This window comes from Solanum verrucosum, unplaced genomic scaffold (assembly GCF_900185275.1).
Source record: "Solanum verrucosum unplaced genomic scaffold, falcon-dt-bn FXZP01000210.1, whole genome shotgun sequence".
Classification (NCBI taxonomy): domain Eukaryota; kingdom Viridiplantae; phylum Streptophyta; class Magnoliopsida; order Solanales; family Solanaceae; genus Solanum; species Solanum verrucosum.
In genome coordinates, this window is record NW_026020045.1 from 53,205 (window position 1) to 75,431 (window position 22,227).

Consider the following 22,227-nt stretch of genomic DNA (forward strand, 5'->3'; position numbering starts at 1 on the left):
TTTTAAGGAAAACCTCTGAAACTGATAGACTGGGACAAGACCCACGACTCATCAAGAAAACTAGTACAAAAAACTCATAAAACTAGAATCCTCCAGAAGCAAGGACGTCTCACTCAAAAGCTGGCAAGCGGATGAAGTAATATAAATGGACTCTTGTTGAGGATCCTAAGAACCTCTATCTGCATCATTAAAATATGCAGGTCGAATGACATCAGTACATTGAATGTACAAGTATGTAATATAGTTGAATAAAAAATAACTGAATGAAAGAAATAAAATAGATATAGTAATATATTCAACTGAAGTTAACGAAATACATGAATGAAATCATTAAAAGTTTACAAGAATACTTACTCATCTCTGAACTCAACATATTAAGTGATATAATAAAAATACACTTTTAAGTCTATTTTGGCGATTCTCTAATCGACAACCATCACTATGAGCTACGTGATGATACAACGTCTCTCCCACGGTGCTAGAACTGTCCTATAACGTGCGGGGGTATAAAACCTCTCAACTAAGTTTATCCACTAAGCTCTGCCCAAAGGCACTAGGGATTCATCTTAAAAGTATGACCTTGTACCCATGTTGGTAAGACATGATTTATGTGGGCTGGGAGTTGTCTGAACTCTCCCTCATATCGGTGCTCAATACTACTCCCACTAATATATACTCTTGCTCAAATGTATAAAAACATTACTCTTTTTCTGGTTAGATATAATTGCTCAAACTAATCTCTTAAAAGAGGTAACTGCTCAGAAATATCTCTAAGCCTCATTGCTAATTTAGAAAACTGTGTTTCTCTTTGTTTAAAGTAAAAATACTTTATCTAGGTTAAGATGAACGAATCAACTCAAGGATCTCATAACAATATAGAAAACTCAATACTGAGAACTGAACGATACTACTCTTCTAAAAAATACTCAATATATAGGGTTCATGTTGAATATTGACATGCACGAACCAACTCAAGAATCTCAACGCATAACATATAGCAATTCAATAATTAGGAATAGAATTTCCAAAAGAATCAAGAACTCAAGAACTCAAAATCAACTCATCTCAAGAAAACTCAAATCTAAGGATGGAACCCTAGATTACTTTTTCACTGATTTAAAAGAAGATGTAAGGGATGATTGTAATGACCCGAGAGCACCCCCTAGTCGTTACCGGCGTATTCGACCTCGAAGAGGTCTTATACAAGCCCTTAGCATTCGTCAAGCATGTATCATAGAATAAAATCACAGAAAATTTAAAACTTCTACTTTGGAAGTTCAACTTTACTTCATATATGAAAAACAGAATCTAACTTCGTCACAATGTACCATCTAGACATAGAAGTATCGAAAATGGGACTTAGCCCTTACATAAAATAAAAAGTCTTGAAATAGGAAAGTACAACAATGTCATCCAACATAAGAAAAGAACTAAACATAGAAGCTAGATCATAAGGTCTTGTCCTCCGACTTGAGGACTCACCAACTTTGGGAAGCAACTCCAACGGTCTTGAGAAGTAAGCTTGAATCCTCAACGGCCCGAACCTAAATGTTTGGGGAAAAGGGAGAAAATATGGGTTAGTACAACACACGTACTAAGTATGGCTACTATGAACAAAAACCATTGAAACATGCATAAAAGGACATTTAGTCAAAACATGTTTTTTACCAAGTAAATCCAATATGCACACAAAGTAAGCATCATAGTCCAAACCAACATAATATCATCCCAACATGTAGACAACCCAAGCAATACTAGTGCAGTGCAAAGAATAGAACCCCATAACCCTATTCAAAGCCAAGTATCACATTAAGCAACCTACTTCATGCATACATTCATAAGATCATATTTCATCATAACTTACCATATTCATAATGATCATACATAACATAGCTTCAACATACATAAGTCATAATCATCATAATCATAAGAGAACACTACTACAACCATCTCTTAGGATCCCACGAGTGCAATGTGCAAGAGAAGTCTCATACCCTCACTTACACTACGTAGAAACCCTTAAGAAAGCCCTAGTATGAGTTGACACCTTTCATACCTTCATTTACTTTTACATTAGGGAAATATTGCAATAACCGACATAGACCATGAGAGCTAAATGGAATCCGGTGTTCTACTTCCACACCAAAAAGAGAGGATTAACACTTGCCTAAGGTGTAACCATTCGTACATAGCTATCTAGGTAGATCCACTAAGCTAGAGTCCTATGTGGTCACATAGTTAAGGGTCAAGGAGATTGCTTCTAGAAACCCTAACTTACTAAATGTGAGGGTATCCATCTCATGAAACAACACATACCGTGGGTAATCCGGACTTGCTAAACGTGAGGAAACCCATGTGGGGAACCGAACTTACTAAACGTGAGACCCCCATCTCATTTACATGCCCTTTCGGTGCTAAGCATATAATTCCCTTTTGTAACCATCTTTAGTCATCACATAAGTTCACATTAGCCTTTACTAGACTCTTATGTAGACATCTTACCATAATAGCTCATATGTTTTCATAAGTGAGTAACAATCCTTTCACTTTAGAAATACTTAGCAAGTGAGTAAACCTTTCACTTTTCATTACATTATAATCATGAGAACTACCTTTCAATCATATAGCCATCATACGATAACATACATACATACTTCATAGCTAATTCAAGTGTAGGGGGTTAAGGATGAGGAAACTAGGTCATCAACACCACAATACATTAGGTATAGCATCATTTCAATCTAAGTAATTCACCTTTCATACTTGAGTTCAAAGAAGAACCAACCTTCATACCTACTTTCCCTTCATGGGACATTCATACTTCAATTACCAAACAATTCATAACCAATACATAATACAAGGTAATTCATGAAGTAATATCATAATCAACATCAATATAAGTAAATTGACACATTCCCTTCATAGCCTTCAAGGCTTCATTCAAAGACTCAACCCTAATTTCTTAGAAATTATACATAACCTAGGGTAGAATCATCATACAAACATGAATTACATAACATCACATTCAATTCATAGCCTTCAATCGTATTCGAACGTTTTGACCCTATAAACATATATTTACCTAATTTAAACCTTTCTACAAGATTATACCATCATACGACACTCCCGAACCTGCCCAAAACCTAAGGACACAATAGAACACATTCCTCTCTAGTTTCTGGACGTCATGGTCGCTTCTTGACGTTTAGACTTTTACTCTTCCAAACCAAGTCAATTTCATTAATTTAGGTTTAGAAACATCATTTTAACTATTTGTAAGTCATTATTCACAAGGTGAGGCTCTAACTTAAGTCATATTTCTGGGATGTTATAATATCCCCCCATTAGGAACATTCATCCCTGAATGTCACTTGGGCTTGTAGCAGCACAACAACCAGTCACATCATATCATCATATCATATAGGAATTTAATTCACAACATCACTATGCTCAAAACTTTTTACTTCACATAAGTATAGGAGGAACTACCTTCTCCATATTCAATGAGCATCAACATATATATTAAGCAATCAACTAGACCTTTCTTTAACAAGACAACATCAAGCATGCTCATTACAACTCTCATGAAGACAACATCACACAACATCTATGGGTGCAATTTCAACCATGAGAAACAAAATTCATGAAAACTCAAAATACAACTTAAGCATGAATTTTCACAAAAAAAAAATATGCATATATAAGGAAATCATGTCATAATCATCAACACACATGATTTTCAATTTATACCAAATTAAGAGAGACTACTAACCTCAACTTTGGCTATGAGTAGGAGGAAAAAGATGAGGGTAGAGGGACTTCATGTCGGCCTTGGCCTCCCGTGTTGCACCCTCAACTAGGTGGTTTCTCCATAGGACTTTTATGGAGTCAACCTCTTTATTCCTTAACTTCTTAATTTGGCGATCTAAGATTTCAACCGGAACCTATTCATAAGAAAGGTTCTCATTCACCCCTAAACTTTCTAGAGAGAGAATGGACACCGGGTCACCAATACACTTCTTTAACATACAAAATATGGAATACCGAGTGAACCGGGGCCAATTCGATTGGCAATTTCAACTCATAAGCGACCTTTCCGACACGCTTCAAGATCTCATAAGACCCAACATACCGGGGGCTAAGCTTTCCTTTATTACCAAAACTCATCACCCCTTTCATGAGTGAGATATTCAAGTAGACCCAATCACCTACTTCAAATTCAAGATCCCTCTTTTTATTATCGATATAAGACTTTTGCCGACTATGAGCCGTTTTCAACCTATCCCTTATAAGTTGAACTTTTTCCGTAGCCTCATAGACTACCTCGGGACCAAGAAGAGAAAATTCACCCACTTCAAACCACCCAACCGGAGATCGACACCTTCTACCATAAAGTGCTTCAAAGGGTGCCATAGCAATATTCGAGTGGTAGCTATTGTTGTAGGAAAATTCTATCAAAGGTAGGTGGTCATCCCAATTACTTTTGAAGTCAATGACATACGCTGTCAACATGTCCTCTAGGGTTTGGATGGTGCATTCCGCTTGACCATCCATTTGAGGGTGAAATGTGGTACTAAGTTTCACTTGAGTACCAAGCCCACTTTGGAAAGACCTCCAAAAATGGGAAGTAAATTAGGTACATCTATCAGAAATAATCGACAACGGGGCCCCATGCAACTTCACAATCTCCTTAATGTACAACTTAGCATAATCTTCCGCCGAATAAGAAACCTTGACGGGAAGGAAATGGGCTGATTTAGTCAATCTATCCACAATGACCCAAATGGAGTCATGTTGCATACGGGTTCGAGGCAAACCTACCACGAAGTCCATATTGACCTCTTCCCACTTCCAAGTGGGGGTATCAATATCTTGAGTTAGACCTCCCGGTCCTTGGTGCTCGGCTTTAACTTGTTGGCAATTTGAGCACCTAGCCACAAAATTTGCTATGTCTCTTTTCATTCCGTTCCACCAATAAATCTCATGTAAGTCACGATACATTTTGGTGGCTCCCGGATGGATGGAGTATCGGGACCCATGGGCTTTCTTTAAGATTGTCTCTCTTAGACCATCCACATCTGGCACACATAACCTCCCATGGTGCCTAAGCACCCCATCTTCTCCTTGAGAGAAAGTTTCTATTTCTTTGTTGAGAACCGACTCTTTTAGTTCCATCAAAATAGGGTCAAAGATGTGCTTAGACTTCACGTCAATAACAACCGATGACTCGAAATTATGACGGACCATGACACCTCCTTTTGAGGAATCTTCAAGTCGGACACCCAACCGGGCTAGCCTATGTACATCACGGGCTAACTCCCTTTTCTCTTCTTTCACATGTGACACACTACCCATAGATACACGACTCAAAGCATCCGCAACCACATTTGCTTTTCTGGGGTGGTAAAGGACACTCATATCATAATCTTTTAAGAGTTCCAACCACCTCCTTTGTCGGAGATTCAATTCTTTTGGCTAAAAACATATTGAAGACTCTTGTGGTCAGTAAACACATCCACATGTACCCCATAGAGATAGTGTCTCCAAAACTTTAAAGCAAAGACTACGGCCGCTAGCTCAAGGTCATGAGTGGGATAATTCTTCTCATGCACCTTGAGTTGTCTCGAGGCATAAGCTATAACCTTACCATGCTGCATGAGGACACAATCCAAACCCACTCGGGAAGCGTCACTATATACTACAAACCCTTCGATGCCCTCCGATAAGGTCAAAACCGGAGCGGAAGTGATCTTATTTTTCAACAATTGGAAGCTCTTTTCACAAGATTCCGACCATTCAAACTTAGACTTCTTTTGAGTTAAGGCCGCTAATGGAGATGCAATAGATGAAAATCCCTCAACAAACCTCTGGTAGTAAGAAAGCCTCAGATGTCGGAAGGACTCAAAGGTCTAGGCCAACTTTTGACCGCATAGGTTTTCTTTGGATCAATTTCTATACCCTCACTAGAAACAATGTGACCAAGGAAAGCAACCGATCTTAGCCAAAACTCGCACTTGCTAAACTTAGCATAGAGTTGGTGATCTTTGAGGACTTGCAATACTATCCTCAAATGATTCATGTGATCATCCTCACTTTTAGAGTATATCAAGATGTCATCAATAAAGATAATAACAAATGAGTCCAGATAATTTCTAAACACACGATTCATAAGGTCCATGAAAGCCGTCGGGGCATTTGTAAGACCAAAGGACATCACTGAGAACTCAAAATGACCATATCTTGTTCGGAAGGTTGTTTTAGGAACATCAACACCTCTCACCCTAAATTGGTGATAACCTGACCTCAAATCAATTTTTGAAAAGTAACTCACTCCTTGAAGTTGATCAAATAAGTCATCAATCCTAGGGAGTAGATACTTGTTCTTAATGGTCACCTTATTTAATTGTCGGTAATCAATACACATACGAAGAGATTCATACTTCTTCTTCACAAATAACACTAGTGCACCCCAAGCAGATATACTAGGTTGGATGAAACCCTTATCCAACAAATCTTTGAGTTGAGCTTTTTAACTCCTTCAACTCCACCGGGGACATCCGGTAAGGAGGGATTGAAATGGGTTGCATATCCGGCAATAAATCTATGCCAAAATCTATTTCCCGTTCGGGAGGAATCCCAGGTAAGTCATCGGGAAAGACTTCTGGATAATCCTTCACTACGGGGACCTATTCCAAAGGAGGAATCTCGGACTCAAGATCCTTAACCCTCACAATATGATAGATACAACCCTTAGAAATCAACTTACAAGCTTTTAGACATGAAATGATCTTTCCCCTAGGAACGGAATTTCCTCCCTTCCATTCTAAAATGGGTTCATTAGGAAATTGAAACTTCACAATTCGAGTCCTACAATCTATGGACGCAAAACAAGCATAAAGCCAATCCATCCCTAATATAACATCAAAGTCTAACATATCAAATTCCACCAAATCAACAAAAGTGACTCTATTGGGCAATGATATGGGACAACCCCTATAAACTCTTTTAGCAACTATGGAATCACCCACCGGGGTAGAAACCAAAAAGGGTTCATCCAAGACATCGGGAAGCATATCAAACTTTATAGCCAATAAAGGGGTTACAAAAGACAAAGTAGCATCGGGATCCAAAAATGCAAAAACATTAATTGAAAATACTTATAGCATACCGGTCACAACATCCAGAGAGCTCTCTTGATCACCTCGGGATTGGAGAGCATAGAAGTGATTCTTCTTAGGAGCATCGGGATTTAGGCCACTTGCTTGTGCTTGAGTATTTTCCCTTCCTTGAGCCTTTAGCATAGGGCAGTCCCTCCGCATATGGCTGCTCTTACCACAACCATAGCAATTATATGTGCCAACTAGGAACTTGCCTTCATGTTTTCGACCACACTTTGTACAAATAGGCTTCTCAACATAAGGACCACCACCTCTTGCTTCTTGAGTCATGGGGGTAGACACTTTACCTTTGTTGACCCTTGGAGTGTTAGAAGGACCTTGGTTGGAAAACCTCTTTTTGAACTTTGGCTTATCTTGGATTTCAAACCTAACCTTAGAAGAATTTCCATCATCGGTCCTTGACCTCTTCAATTCTCTACCAACTTGCTTAAGCTTTTGCTCCTCAATTTGTTTGGTATGAACCATAAGACGAGAAATATCCATGCTTGGGATTAGCATGGCCGACCTACATTCATTCACCACAAGATCGGATACCCCCATAACAAATTTGTTCATTGTAGCTCTAGAGTCCGACACCAAAGTAGAAGAATGCTTGGACAATTGAGTGAACTTGAGGCCATACTCCTTCACACTCATACCCCCTTGACGGAGGTTGATGAATTCTTTCATTTTCCTCTCCCTTAGTTCCAAGGGGAAAAACCTATCAAGAAAAGTCGTCTTGAATGTAACCCAACTTATCGAACCCTCTCTAATAGGTCTCCCTTCTTTCCATTGTTCATACCACACTTGTGCCACATCTTTGAGTTGATAGGTGGCAAACTCCGCCTTTTATTGAGAAGACACACCCATAACCTCTAGAACCTTAAACACTTCATCAATGAACCCTTGTGGATCCTCTTCCATTTTGGAGCCAAAGAAAGTAGAGGGATTCATTCTTGTGAAATCCCTTATCCTAGAAGCGGTAGTGCTAGCATTAGGGTTCACTTGCACCCTAGCATCCTTACCAACTAGAGTGGCCAACACTTGAGTCAAATTATGAATAGCCGACCTTATCTCAACATTAGACATAGCCCCTTCTTCAATAGTCACTTGAGGGTTTTGAGGAGCTTGAGGGGGGACCGCCTCATTCACATTATCCTCACCGACCCTCCTTGTATTGTTCCTTCTTGTATTCATTTCCTATAAGCACAAGAGAATGATTAGAAGAAAAGGACTAAATAGAGTTCAGACTCTTAGGCACGACTATGGAATAACAAAAGAGTGAAAGTTCCTAAGCATCTCATAGCCTCTCATTCATAAGTGTGGCGCGCTTCACACCCATGAACAAGACTCTACTCGACGTGGTATCTTGTGACATAAATCCTACATTATTCTCAACCTTATGCTCTGATACCAAGTTTGTAACGACCCGAGAGCACCCCTAGTCGTTATCAGCGTATTCGACCTCGAAAAGGTCTTATGCAAACCCTTAGCATTCATCATAGCATGTATCATAGAATAAAATCACGGAAAATTTAAAACTTTTACTTTTGAAGTTCAACTTTACTTCATTTATGAAAAATATAATCTAACTTCGTCACAATGTACCATCTAGACATAGAAGTATCGAAAATGGGATTTAGCCCTTACATCAATAAGAAGTCTTGAAATAGGAAAGTACAACAATGTCTTTCAACATAAGCAAAGAACTAAACATAGAAGCTAGATCATAGGGTCTTGTCCTCCGACTTGAGGACTCGCCAACTTGGGGAAGCAACTCCAAATGTCTTGAGAAGTAAGTTTGAATCCTCAACGGCCCGAACCTAAATGTTTGGGGAAAAGGGAGAAAATATGGGTTAGTACAACACACGTACCAAGTATGGCTACTATGCAAAAAAACCATTGAAACATGCATAAAAGGACATTTAGTCAAAACATGATTTTTAACAAGTAAATCCAATATGCACACAAAGTAAGCATCATAGTCCAAACAAACATAATATCATCCCATCATGTAGACAACCCAAGCAATACTAGTGCAATACAAAGAATAGAACCCCATAACCCTATGCAAAGCCAAGTATCACATTAAGCAACCTACTTCATGCATACATTCATACGATCAAATTTCATCCTAACTTACCATATTCATAATGATCATACATAACATAGCTTCAACATACATAAGTCATAATCATCATAATTATAAGAGAACACTACTACAACCATCTCTTAGGATCCCACAAGTGCAATGTTCAAGAGAAATCTCATACCCTCCCTTACACTATGTAGAAACCCTTAAGAAAGCCCTAGTAAAAGTTCACACCTTTCATACCTTCATTTACTTTTACATTAGGGAAGTATTGCAATAACTGACATAGACCATGAGAGCTACATGAAATCCGGTGTTCTACTCCCACACTGAAAAGAGAGGGTTAACACTTGCCTAAGGTGTAACTATTCGTACATAGCTATTTAGGTGGATCCACTAAGCTAGAGTCCTATGTGAGCACATAGTTAAGGGTCAAGGAGATTGCTTCTAGAAACCCTAACTTACTAAACATGGGGGTTTCCATCTCATGAGACAACACATATCGTGGGTAATCCGAACTTGCTAAATGTGAGGAAACCCATGTGGGGAGCCGGACTTACTAAACGTGAGACCTTCATCTCATTTACATGCCCTTTCGGTGCTAAGCATCTAATTCCCTTTTGTAACCATCTTTAGTCATCACATAATTTCACATTAGCCTTTACTAGACTCTTATGTAGACATCTTACCATAATAGCTCATATGTGTTCATAAGTGAGTAACAATCCTTTCACTTTAGAAACACTTAGCAAGTGAGTAAACCTTTCACTTTACATTACACTATAATCATGAGGACTACCTTTCAATCATATAGCCATCATACCATAACATACATACATACATACTTCATAGCTAATTCAAGTGTAGGGGGTTAAGGATGAGGAAACTAGGTCATCAACACCACAACAACAATGCGAACCGTCTGTCCTTTCAACAGAGGCAAAGGGGACCTGTTCCATCATCTGTTAGTGCACCTGTACCCAGAAATAAAAGTGAGTTCACTGGACAGAATTCGCAGAACTTCAGAGTTGGACCTGCGCAGTCTCAGAATAGTATGGCACAAGGAAGTAACCGGGTTCTTGCATGTGTTATATGTGGTAGTCTCCATCCAGGGAAGTGTCGTCAGGGCCATACGAGTTGCTTTAAGTGTGGACAAGAGGGTCACTTCATGAATGAGTGCCCAAAGAACAAGCAAGGTAGTGGAAATCTGGGCAGTAGGGCCCAATTTTCTTCAGTTGTCCCACCAGACAGGATGGCACCTAGAGGAGCTATTTCTAGTACCGGTGGAGGAGCAAATCGCCTCTATGCAATCAACAGTCGCCACGAGCAAAAGAACTCTTTGAATGTTGTCACTGGTATGATCAAAGTCTTTACTTTTGATGTGTATGCTTTGCTAGACCCAGGAGCAAGTTTATCTTTTGTAACTCCTTATGTTGCAAACAAGTTTGATGTTCTTCCTGAAAGACTTTGTGAACCCTTTTGTATTTCTACACCTGTTGGGGAGTCTATTCTAGCAGAAAGAGTTTATCGTGATTGTCCTGTTTTCATCAATCACAAGAGCACCATGGCTGATTTGGTTGAGTTAGACATGGTTGATTTCGATGTCATTCTAGGTATGGATTGGTTTCATGCTTGTTATGCATCGATAGATTGTAGAACTCGAGCAGTCAAGTTTCAGTTTTCGAATGAGCCAGTTATAGAGTGGAGTAGCAGTTCAGCAGTGCCTAAGGGTCGTTCTATTGCGTACCTTAAGGAGAGAAAGTTAGTTTCAAAGGGTTGTATCTATCACTTAGTTCGAGTTATTGACTCTAGTGTTGAGCTACCTTCTTTGCAATCAGTTCCTATAGTAAGAGAGTTTCCAGAAGTGTTTCCTGATGATCAACCCGAAATTCCTCCTGAGAGAGAAATAAAGTTCGGCATAGATCTCATTCTAGATACTCGTCCTATCTCTATTCCGCCATATAGAATGGCACCAGCAGAGTTGAAAGAGTTGAAAGAGCAGTTGAAAGATCTCCTAGAAAAGGGTTTCATTCGATCGAGTGTCTCACCTTAGGGTGCTCCGGTCTTGTTTGTGAGAAAGAAAGATGGTTCCCTTAGGATGTGTATAGATTATCGCCAGTTGAATAAGGTTACCTTTAAGAATAAGTACCATCTTCCGAGGATTGATGATCTTTTCGATTATCTACAGGGGCCACTTGTTTTTCGAAGATTGACCTCAGATCAGGATATCACCAGTTAAGAGTAAGGGAATGTGATATTCCAAAGACAGCATTCAGGACTAGATATGGTCATTACGAGTTTTTGGTCATGTCCTTTGGTTTGACCAATGCACCGGCAGTTTTCATGGATCTTATGAATAGAGTCTTCAAACCTTATTTAGATATGTTTGTTATCGTCTTCATTAATGACATACTAATCTATTCAAGGAATGAAGAAGATCATGCTAGTCATCTCAGAATAGTTCTTCAGACTTTGAAAGATAAGGAGTTGTATGCCAAGTTTTCTAAATGTGAGTTTTGGCTTAAGTCTGTGGCGTTTCTAGGCGGCCACATTGTGTTCGGTGATGGAATTAAAGTTGATACTTGGAAGATTGAGACAGTCCAGAATTGGCCTAGACCCACATCTCCAACAGAAATTAGGAGTTTCTTGGGATTAGTTGGCTATTATAGAAGGTTTGTTGAGGGGTTCTCATCTATTGCATCTCCTTTGACAAAGTTGACTCAAAAGACAGTGAAATTTCAATGGTCTGAAGCTTGTGAGAAAAGCTTTCAGGAATTGAAAAAGAGGTTGATTACAGCTCTAGTTTTGACCTTACCAGAAGGTACCCAAGGTTTTGTGGTGTATTGTGATGCATCTAGAGTTGGTTTGGGTTGTGTCTTAATGCAGAATGGCAAGGTTATAGCTTATGCCTCCAGACAGTTGAAAGTTCATGAGAAGAACTACCTAACCCATGACTTAGAGTTGGCTGATGTAGTGTTCGCCTTGAAGATATGGCATCATTACTTGTATGGTGTGCATGTTGATGTATTTACTGATCACAAGAGTCTTCAATATGTGCTTACTTAGAAAGAGTTTAATCTTAGATAGAGGAGGTGGTTAGAGTTACTCAAGGATTATGACCTGAGTATTCTTTACCACCCAGGTAAGGCTAATGTTGTTGCTGATTCTTTAAGCAGGTTGCCTATGGGTAGTACCGCCCATATTAAAGAAGGAAAGAGGGAGTTAGCAAAAGATGTGCACAGACTGGCATGCTTGGGAGTCAAACTTATGGATTACATAGAAAGAGGTGTAGCGGTGACGAACGGGGCCGAGTCATCCCTAAGGCTCATTGTGGTGATTGTCAGTTAAAGAATCTCCCATAAAAGTTATATTACTTTTATATAAGTAAAGTTGGGTTGTTATTGTTTTATCTTTAACAAGCTAAGTTGCTTACACTGTTTTACAAGCTTTATATATTGCATGTGTCTTATTGCTTTATATATTGAGTTCAGTTATTCATGAGTTGAACAGAGCCAAGGTAAGAGTTCTTTTGTACTCTTTTCAAGCTTAAGTTGTGGTTTAGCTTTCCAGCTCGCCTACTCGTACATTCAATGTACTGATGTCAGTTGGCCTGCATCTTATGACGATGCAGACACAGGTACCCAGGGGCAGCATTCGATTCGCCGTTGATCCAGCTGAGCACTCCAGAGTCAGTGGTGAACCTCTTTGTGTTCCGGAGGACTCGATTATGTTGTTTTTCTTAGTTTTGTTTTATTAGGATGTTGCGGGGTCTGTCCCAACATCCATCTCAGTGATATAGAAGCTTCATATACAGTCAGTTGGTTTTCAGTCTCTCATTTATGTTTATATGTAAATATTCTATTTTGGGACTCGAGTTGCCTTTTTGGCCAGATCTTTATCAGTTAAGTTGTTTTATGTCCTTGCATTGCATGGAGTTGTTCTGTTGAGTTAGGTTTCCGCTGAGTTAAGAAAGTCAGGCCAAGGGTTCGCTTGGGGGCCAGTAATGGTCTTCGAGTGCCGGCCAGGTTCAAGGTGTAGGCTCAGGGCGTGACACCTAATTTATGCTCCGACTAATGTTAAAATGTTGATTTGTAGCAAAGAAGGCAAAAGGATTAAGGCATGGACATTACCAGGCGAAAAAGGAGCTAAAACGATGAAAAAGGTAAAAGATAGCAAAAGGCTGAGAATCGCCAAAGCCACCCGATGACTCGCCGAGTGGAGCTTCAGCTTGCCTAAAGTTTCAAATGGCTAGCCCTGGGGAGAAGCCAACTTGGCGATGGATTTGGACAATTTGCTAACCGCCGAGTGGATTGGCGACACAAACTGGGATCGCCTAAAGTCACAGAACACATGAGGATAAAGAGCCACGGACAACCGGCGATGGATGGGAGCGATCACCGACTAGGTCGGCGATGCTCGACTTACTGTCTAATGGACCTGGCAGGCAAAATTTGGGAAACTATAAATTAAATTTTTAAAAGCAGAAAAGGGATTTCGTAAAATTCTGAGTTCCAACATTCTCCTGAGTATTTTTTCTCCATTGTAGTACCTTGTTGAAGGAGTTTTCAAGTAGATTTCTTAGTGGGTTTTTTATTTTGAGCTTTTTCGACAATTGTAAAGTCTTGGACTGCAATACCGAGATTATGAAGAACATAATTGGTATTGATTTCTTCCCTTTTGTGATGAGTAGTAAAACCCCAATTATTGGGGTGTGATCATGTGATTATTTATTTAATTAGCTTTGTAGTATTGATGTTCACTAATCTAAATATTGTTTTAAAGTGGGTTTAATTGATAGTTGAGTGTTAAATTATATATTGTAGTTGTAAATGCAATTATAATTTAGTGTTTTGAGCTTGCTCGAGAGAGAGGTTTTAAAACCAAAGCTATCGATTGATGATTGTAGTGTTTGGGTTGTTGTGGGTTCAGCTCGAGAGAGTGAATCTTAGCTTATTCCTACCTACCTAACTCAAAAGAGTAGATAAATTAAGGTTTCGGATTGTTTATAGTGTTAAGCTTGTCGAGGTTTGAGAAAATCCGCCTGAATCGTAATAGTTGTTCGAGAGAAAGCTATTGCATCTAAAGCCTAGCCTATCTAATAAGATTTAGCAATTTGTTAGTAATATACAATTACCCTAAGAACTTGAATATATTTTATTATCTCCCCTGTTTTCGTGATTATCGTAGTTGTTAATTGACACATTTGAATCCCCCATGTGACATTTGTTGTCAAACCCTTAACTTAGTTTATTTGATTTCGACAATGTCTATTTCTATAACTAACTAAACCATAAGATTTACGTCCTAATTAAATTCGATACGGTACCGCTCCTTGTGGGTTCAACCCTAACCTTTAGTTGGGTTATGTACTAGATTACGATCGCCTACACCTAGTATTGGATGAGGTGTAGTTGAGTGTTTACCAACCATGAATGCTAAGTGGCTTGTATGAGGCCTCTTGGGGTCTTGTACTCTATGTTACATCTAGGGGGTACCAATGGGTCGTGACAAACTATAATGAGGTGGATGGCTAGATAATATTTCAATTGTAACGAGATGGATGCTCGATAATAGTCCAACTTCAACGAGGTGGAGGCTCGGTAATAGTCCAACTTTAACAAGGTGAATGGATTGATAATATTCCAATTTTCACGAGGTGGATGGCTCGACAATAGCCCACTTGTAACGAGGTGGATGGCTCGATAATGTTCCAAATGTAACGAGATGGATTCTAGATAATAGGAATGGTCCTGACTTTACTAGTACTTTCACCTGCAAAGCTTAATACCCAATATTAGTATCGATGATGAAGTGAAGAATATAAGTAAAGATTCTTGGTCTTGTCTCTATGCTCCTTCATGCAGTTTGCTTACACAAGCATCCGTCCTTTGCAAGATAGTTTTGATAGAATTTTTTAGGACCCTTCTCAAAAATTATGTCCCCGTCTAAAATATGGAAGAACTTTTGTAACTTGTTTTGTTAATCCTAAGGTTGCTCATTCTGGAATTTTGAAGTCCCTCCTCAAAATTTTGTCCCAGATTGCTTCAATAATCATAAGTATAAGTCCTTTTTAAAAAAAAACATTGGTATGAAACTTTTGAGATGATGCCAAAAATTTGGTCCCAGTTGCACGTTTCAACATAATTTCAAACTTGATTCTCTAGAAAATGTTATCTTGTGGAATTTTTGAGATCCACTCAGAAAACCTACCCAGTTGCATTTTGCTCTTCACTCTTGACTTGTTGAAGAAGTCCATCTTCAAATGAATTTTTTAGATCCTCTCAAAAATAATTTCCAATTTTCATTATAAAAAGAAATGGAAATCTTACGCGAAATATGATCGAACCGTTGTGGCGCCTAAGAATTAGGTCAAACGTAGTTCCAATTACAAAGAAATATTAAAAGTTGATAAAGGGGTGACCGAAGCCGACATAGGCCACCTACGTATCTCATTCTTGAAAATTTAAGTCAGGCGTAGTTCATTACAAGGAATGTGCGATAAAATGGGAAGAAAGAGATTAAATATGCATTTTCAAAAGAAATATAACAATAACTTCATATGCAGAATTATGGTCAATGTTGGCATACTTCTTTTCGACCTTTGATGATGAATATCTTCAAATAACTCTATTCAGAAACGTCTTACACTTACTCTTAAGCATCAAACATGCTATATTTGGGGAAGTCTCTTCAATATTGATTAATTTGTTGTTGGTTATGCTTTGAATTTTGTGTATGAGGGTTGAACAAATTTCTTTATCATGTCCAACTGCTCCTAAATGATAATCACATCTGTAGGATTTAAAATTTTCCCAAAGGATTGGCTGGTTTTACTTATATATGATGGAGCATACCCGTTGCTTTTAACTTTTCATAAAGTTGCGGTTGAGATTCCCTTAAAGGTGTAAATACTTTAGGAGCCTTCCTAAATTTTGGAGGGAATTTTTTCTAATTGACATTGTGATTTTGATATTTCCTTTTTGGCGCCGACCGCACATGGGTAGCCGTGACAACAAAAACCTCTTCTACTTTTCCCTTTAACATATCCATATCACTAATTCTGGAATCTTTGTCATAGCTCGCAATGCAATAAGGTTTTTGTGACCTTTACAGTCTTGAAACCATCTTCCAAAGTTTCTCCCAACTTGACGATCTCAACAAATTTTTGTCCCATCATGCACAACATTCTTTCATAGTACTCAGGCTTTTGAGTTCGAATAAACATTTCAGTGAACTCACGTTCGAACATGGGAGGTTGAACTCTTGCAGCCTCTTTTCTCCAACGAAGAGTGTACTCTCGATAGTTTTCTGTAAACATCTGTTTGATCTTCTCCAAATAGTAGTGATCAGGGGCAACTTCTACATTATGTCAAAATCTTTCAATGAAATCCTTTGCTAGTGCCTTCCAACTCGTCCATTATTTTAATTCTTGTGATGTAAACCACTCTAGAGCTTCTCCATTTAGACTTCAACTGAAGAGGTGCGTCAACAATGCTTCATTTTTTCCAACTCCCAAAAGTTGATCACAATAAGATTTCAGATGTGCTAGAGGATTTCCAGTTCCATTAAAAGTGACGAACTTTGGCACTTTGAACCCTTCCGGAAGGTCCGAATCTGGATGAATGCATAAATTTTTGTAGTTCAACCCCAAAACATCTGAAGAGTAATGAAGTTCTTTTATCATTTTCTCAATCTCCTCCTTCATGATCTGCTTAGTCGTTTCCTCTTTGGCCCTCCACTCCTTCTCCTTCTCTTCGTAGTGGTCAAGTTCAGAATAGGCAGTATAGTGAAGGTGTGATTGTGTGGACTGGATTATTAAAAGTGACTTTTGAAGGTAAGGGTTGAGCGTTAGCTGGATTTTAAGTGTCTTAAGCAGGGGGTATGGTACATGAAAGGGGATGTTTGAGGATTGTTGGAAGTTAGGCTTTGAAAGGGAGGGAATGTATGAGAGTTGCTAAAATTTAGGCTTCAGCAGGGAGGGAAGGTTTGAGGGTTGAGATTCAGGCTTTGAAGAGGAGGTGGTGCTTGGTATGAAGCGCTAGTGTGATGAGAATTGAGGGTGGTTAAGTTAATGGTGGAGGGATTATGAAGAGGATTGGAGGGTGGGTTATTCATGACATGCTCATAATTTGGATTCAGATGAAGAAAATGTAGTGGAGGACTTCTGTCGCCTGAAGCATTGACGGCGCCAAACGGATTTAGCAAATCCTGTTTTTTTCTGGATCTCAACTCTTATTTCAGTAATCTCTTGCATCAGTTGTGCGATCAACTCATTTTTTTCAGCGGCAAAGGGATGGACTAAAGCAACTTCGGTCAGACCAATAGCTTCACTGTTGTCAACCATTATCGCCTTTCCTTTCAAGCTTTGGATCTCGTGATGTAAGGGTGTTCGGCCAGCTTATCAACACAAATCAGTTCTAAGTACTTGACAAAAGAAAAAAACTCAAAAGGTAAACGTGTTAGTGTCTATAGCTGATAAATAGTACACGATATCACACATAGGTGCAAATACACAAGAGTTGCTTCATTCGAAGATAAACTAGCCCATAGGTATAGAGAAATAGATAAATAGACAGGCTATTTGTCTATTTGATTTTGGGATTAGTAAATCAAAGAAATCGACTTTCGTGGAGCCAAGGTCCTTTTATTCTTCTGATTTTCGATTGAGATGAAATTCCAATCTACTTGCAAGAATTGGAAAAATGTAATTTCTCAAAAATAGGAGCCGAGCCTTGAAAAGTTGTATATGTATCTCACGGAGGAGAATTCAGGTCCTACTTAGTTTGACTAGCTTGAATATCTATTTGATTTGAGATGAAGAATCGACCTTTTTCTGAGATAAGAGAGTAATATTAAGAATTTGAAAGGGAAGTTCGAATTTTGTTGGGAAACTAAAGACTCAAGGAGCATTTGGATGCACTTTCTATAGTGACTTGATATTTATTCTTAGGGGGTTCTAGAAATTTTCCAAAAAGAGTAGGCTAGAACACCTTCAAATAAAACAACATATTCACACAAACAGTTATAACACATAAACAAATATGCACGTTTTAAACAAATATGTGACCATTTTGTGCCAAGGGTAGGCCTAACAATTTGAAAGATGTATACATCATTTGAAACATTTCATCCCCCCCCCCCCCAAACCCAAATTTATACAAAATTTATGAATCAACTGAATGGGGATACATAATAGGAAAACGAGATATAATAATCAGTCCCACATATGGGTACAATCCTAAACTAAGCCTTCGTGAAAAGTCCTTCTTTCTTGAACTTCTTGTCATCTCCAGATGTCCATGTCTTTGGATGCAATGTTAACTTGATCCTTCTTCGACTGGAACAAACTATTAAATTGCCAACCCTAAGAGACAATGGTTTGTCAAACGGCGTACACATCATTCAAATTTAAACACATAAATATGATCGTTCATTTAACTCGTGGGTCATTTTGGACTCAAAGTGGTCATTCTAATAGGCCCAACACTCCTTGTGTGTTGGGTCATCTTAGGTCAATGCGCTAAAAAGGATTTGGTTTTACTCTACGCTAGTTGATTAGACTTGGTTTTGAAACAAGACTTGGTTACTCGAGTTGGACAAACTGCGGGGTGAATATAATAAACGGAGCTGGATAACTACAAGTCAACTATTCGTTTATTACTTCGAAGATTAAAGGGTTCTTTTCTGACGGGACAGCCGTAGATAACCATGTAACCGTCTTTTTTCTAATGCATACTATTTTCCGTGTGGCAGAGTTCAATGCCATGAAGTGCAACCATTATAACTTACAAAAATTTAAACAAGTAAAACGATCATACAATATAGACAAATAAATCAAATCTTAAGTTTAGAACCTATTCAAAATCCCCAGCAGAATCGTCATTCTATTTTTAGTTAAGTTATTTGGAAAAGAGTCATCACTTAATTTTTAAGAAAAAACAAGAAAACTTTAATTTCAAATGATTTAAAATAGAAAATCAATTGAAATACCAAAGGGAGTTCGGGGATCACATTAACACTTCAAGAAGGGTTTGAAAGCATTTGAAGTACCCGCTAACACACGCTTATCCGACAATTTAAAATATTTGGCAGATTTAATGAAAAATAGGCATGCTTAACTACTTTAGGAAATAATAAACCTTTTTATACTTAAATTAATTTTGAAGGAAAAGGAAACATATTATCTAAAATATGCCTAAGTAAATAGTTTCAAAGTATTTTATTTAGTAGTCAAGTGAATAGGAAGACAAGTAAAAAAAAATTAGAATAACTAAAGAAAACAAAAATAACTTATCTTCAGGGAATTTGAATTTAGTTAACTTTAAGATTTATCAATAAATAATCAAATAATAAATAAACATGTTAAAATAAGGAAAAACTATATAAATGGGCAATAAAATTCAAAATAATTACAAGTTCATACCCAAATTCAAAGTAATTCCTGAAATACCCATTCTTTCATAAATAATTATAGCCCATACCTCCATTCATTAAAACTAATAATTTTCGTTTAACTGGTACTAAATCAGTATCATATACTATATTGGAATTTAGAATTTAATCGAATTGAATTTAATTGGTGAAATTCGGTCAAATCTTAAACAAGACGAATTTAAACAAGATTAATTAACGAGCTTCTTAAACTTAACGAAATACAATAATTTAATTATAAACTAAAAAATTTAAAATTATAACCATAATTTAAACTAAAGTAAATTAATGAAATATATAAACTTAATAAAATCTTTTTGAGATGATTATTGAATATTCATAAAATATATTAATTATATACATAATTAATTATATAAAACATATTTATTATTTAAAATATTATAAAAATGATTAAAATCATTTTAAAAACTTGAAAAATATTTTGATTCTTTATAAAACTAATCATTCTAAATCGTTTGAAGTTAAAGAAACTCGAAAATTAGTTCTTATCGTGGAGGGTTAAAATTGGGTGTCAACACCTAGTATTAAATAAGAAAATAGAGTACTGCACCAAAATTCTCATTTGAATGTTGAGTTCAATCTAAAGTGATTACTATGCTCTCTAGTCTCCTGTTTTTCCTGAAAGAACATCCCTCAGTAAGTCTAGCACGACCACCGATAGGCTGGCACACCACAGTTTGGCAGTTCCCGCAAACAACTACGATCTGAGAATAGTTGAACACAGTAGTTCTACATGTTTGAAATATATAACATCAGAAACGATGAGCTTGTAAAGCTCGAACTCACTCTATTCCATCAAATTGAGAAAATTTATGTGGCAGGATTCAGATAAGCACACCATATGAGGGTTAATGTATTTCCTTTCTATCATGAATTTAGGCATAAACCACACTTAAAATTTTCAATATCAATACAAACATTGATTATCCAAATAATTTGGAGTACTATTACTACATGTCATAACAGTCAGAATTCAAAGATATGAGTGTCAAACTACTAAATTATAATTGTAAATTTCAGCATAGACAAATTAATTTTCAGCGAGACTTCAGACAGCTTCTCCACATTTATTCAACACAAATGTCATATAAGTAGCAATAGTTTATAATTCAACAAAGAGCATGTGAATTTTAAACAGTATTAATGCGCATAAAATGAAGTAAAAGTACTATACTAAATTGGAAAAAAAATAACAAAAAGACAAGGATCTTACATGTTAAAGCAGTCTTGGCACTTCACATCCTACAGACAAAAAATCAAGACACACATAAACATCAAAATCCAAAACCATAAATATAGAGGAGAATCATTTTCAAATTTAAAAAAAATGCACCATGTAGAAAAAGTTGGGAGACTAAACAAGAAGTTTGAGCTTGTGCTTCTTCTTTTCAATCTCTAGTGGTGGATTCAACAAGTTGTAATCATTTGGAAGAACCTACAAAAATTTCAAATTAACAGATACATATAAAACAATTTATGCATAATTTCTAACTGATTGTTGAGAAAATCATAATAATAGATGCATAATTTCTTTCTAGTTATTAAGAAAATCATAATAATTGAGGCATAATTTCTATCTAGTTTTTGAGAAAATTATAACCATTGATGCGTAATTCCTAACTGATTATTGAGAAAGTCATAACAATTGATGTGTTGCGTAGTTTCTAACTAATTGTTGAGAAAAACATAACAATTGATGCGTAATTTCTAACCGAACATTGAGAAATCATAAAAATTGATCTACACTTTCTAACTGATTGTTGAGAAAATCATAATAATTGATGTGAAATTTTTAACTGATTGTTTTTATATATAAATGCAGTTTTGAGGTCAACTAGTAAGCACCTAGAAACATTCTAAGTGAACAAGTAACTCTGTCTACCAAGGCTAAAACATATAAAAAGAATTGTCTAGTGTTTGTTTCTAAAATGATTGTACACCTCGATTGATTTCTAATTGAGAAATTAATAACAATCCATGAGAAGTTCAATTAAGACGTATTTTCTAACTGATTGTCGTAATTCTAACTAAGAATTGAGAAAATCAAATATGAATATAAATACATAAGCTATAAAATAATCATAACAATAGATGCTTAACTACTAACTTATTGTTGAGAAAATCATATATGAAAATAAATACTGAAGCAAATGGAGAAACTATAAAATAATCATAACAATTGATGGCTGATGTCTAAGTGATTGTTGATAAAATCATATACAAACGTAAATACATAAGCAAATGGAGAAGCTACAAAATAATCAGAACAAGTGATGCCTAATTTCTAACTGATTGTTGAGAAAATTATAACAACGAATACGTAATTTCTAACTGATTGTTTCAGAAAATAAAATATGAATACGCGAATACATAAGCAAAAAAATTGTAGATCAAAACGAGAGCTCACCATTTTTGCTAGCTGAAATGAGAAATCTTAGAAACTTTGAAGAGAGTGAGAGGGTTGTTGCAGCGAAGATGGAGATAGTGTCAGAGGAGACATGATTAGAGTTTTGTGAAAAATATATA

At 37.0% G+C, this 22,227-nt stretch overlaps 1 pseudogene; it reads right to left on the reverse strand.

Annotated features, from left to right (window-relative positions):
- Nucleotides 1-20,276: 20,276 nt before the first annotated feature.
- Nucleotides 20,277-22,111, reverse strand: LOC125821771 (40S ribosomal protein S27-2-like; annotated as a pseudogene).
- Nucleotides 22,112-22,227: the final 116 nt, after the last annotated feature.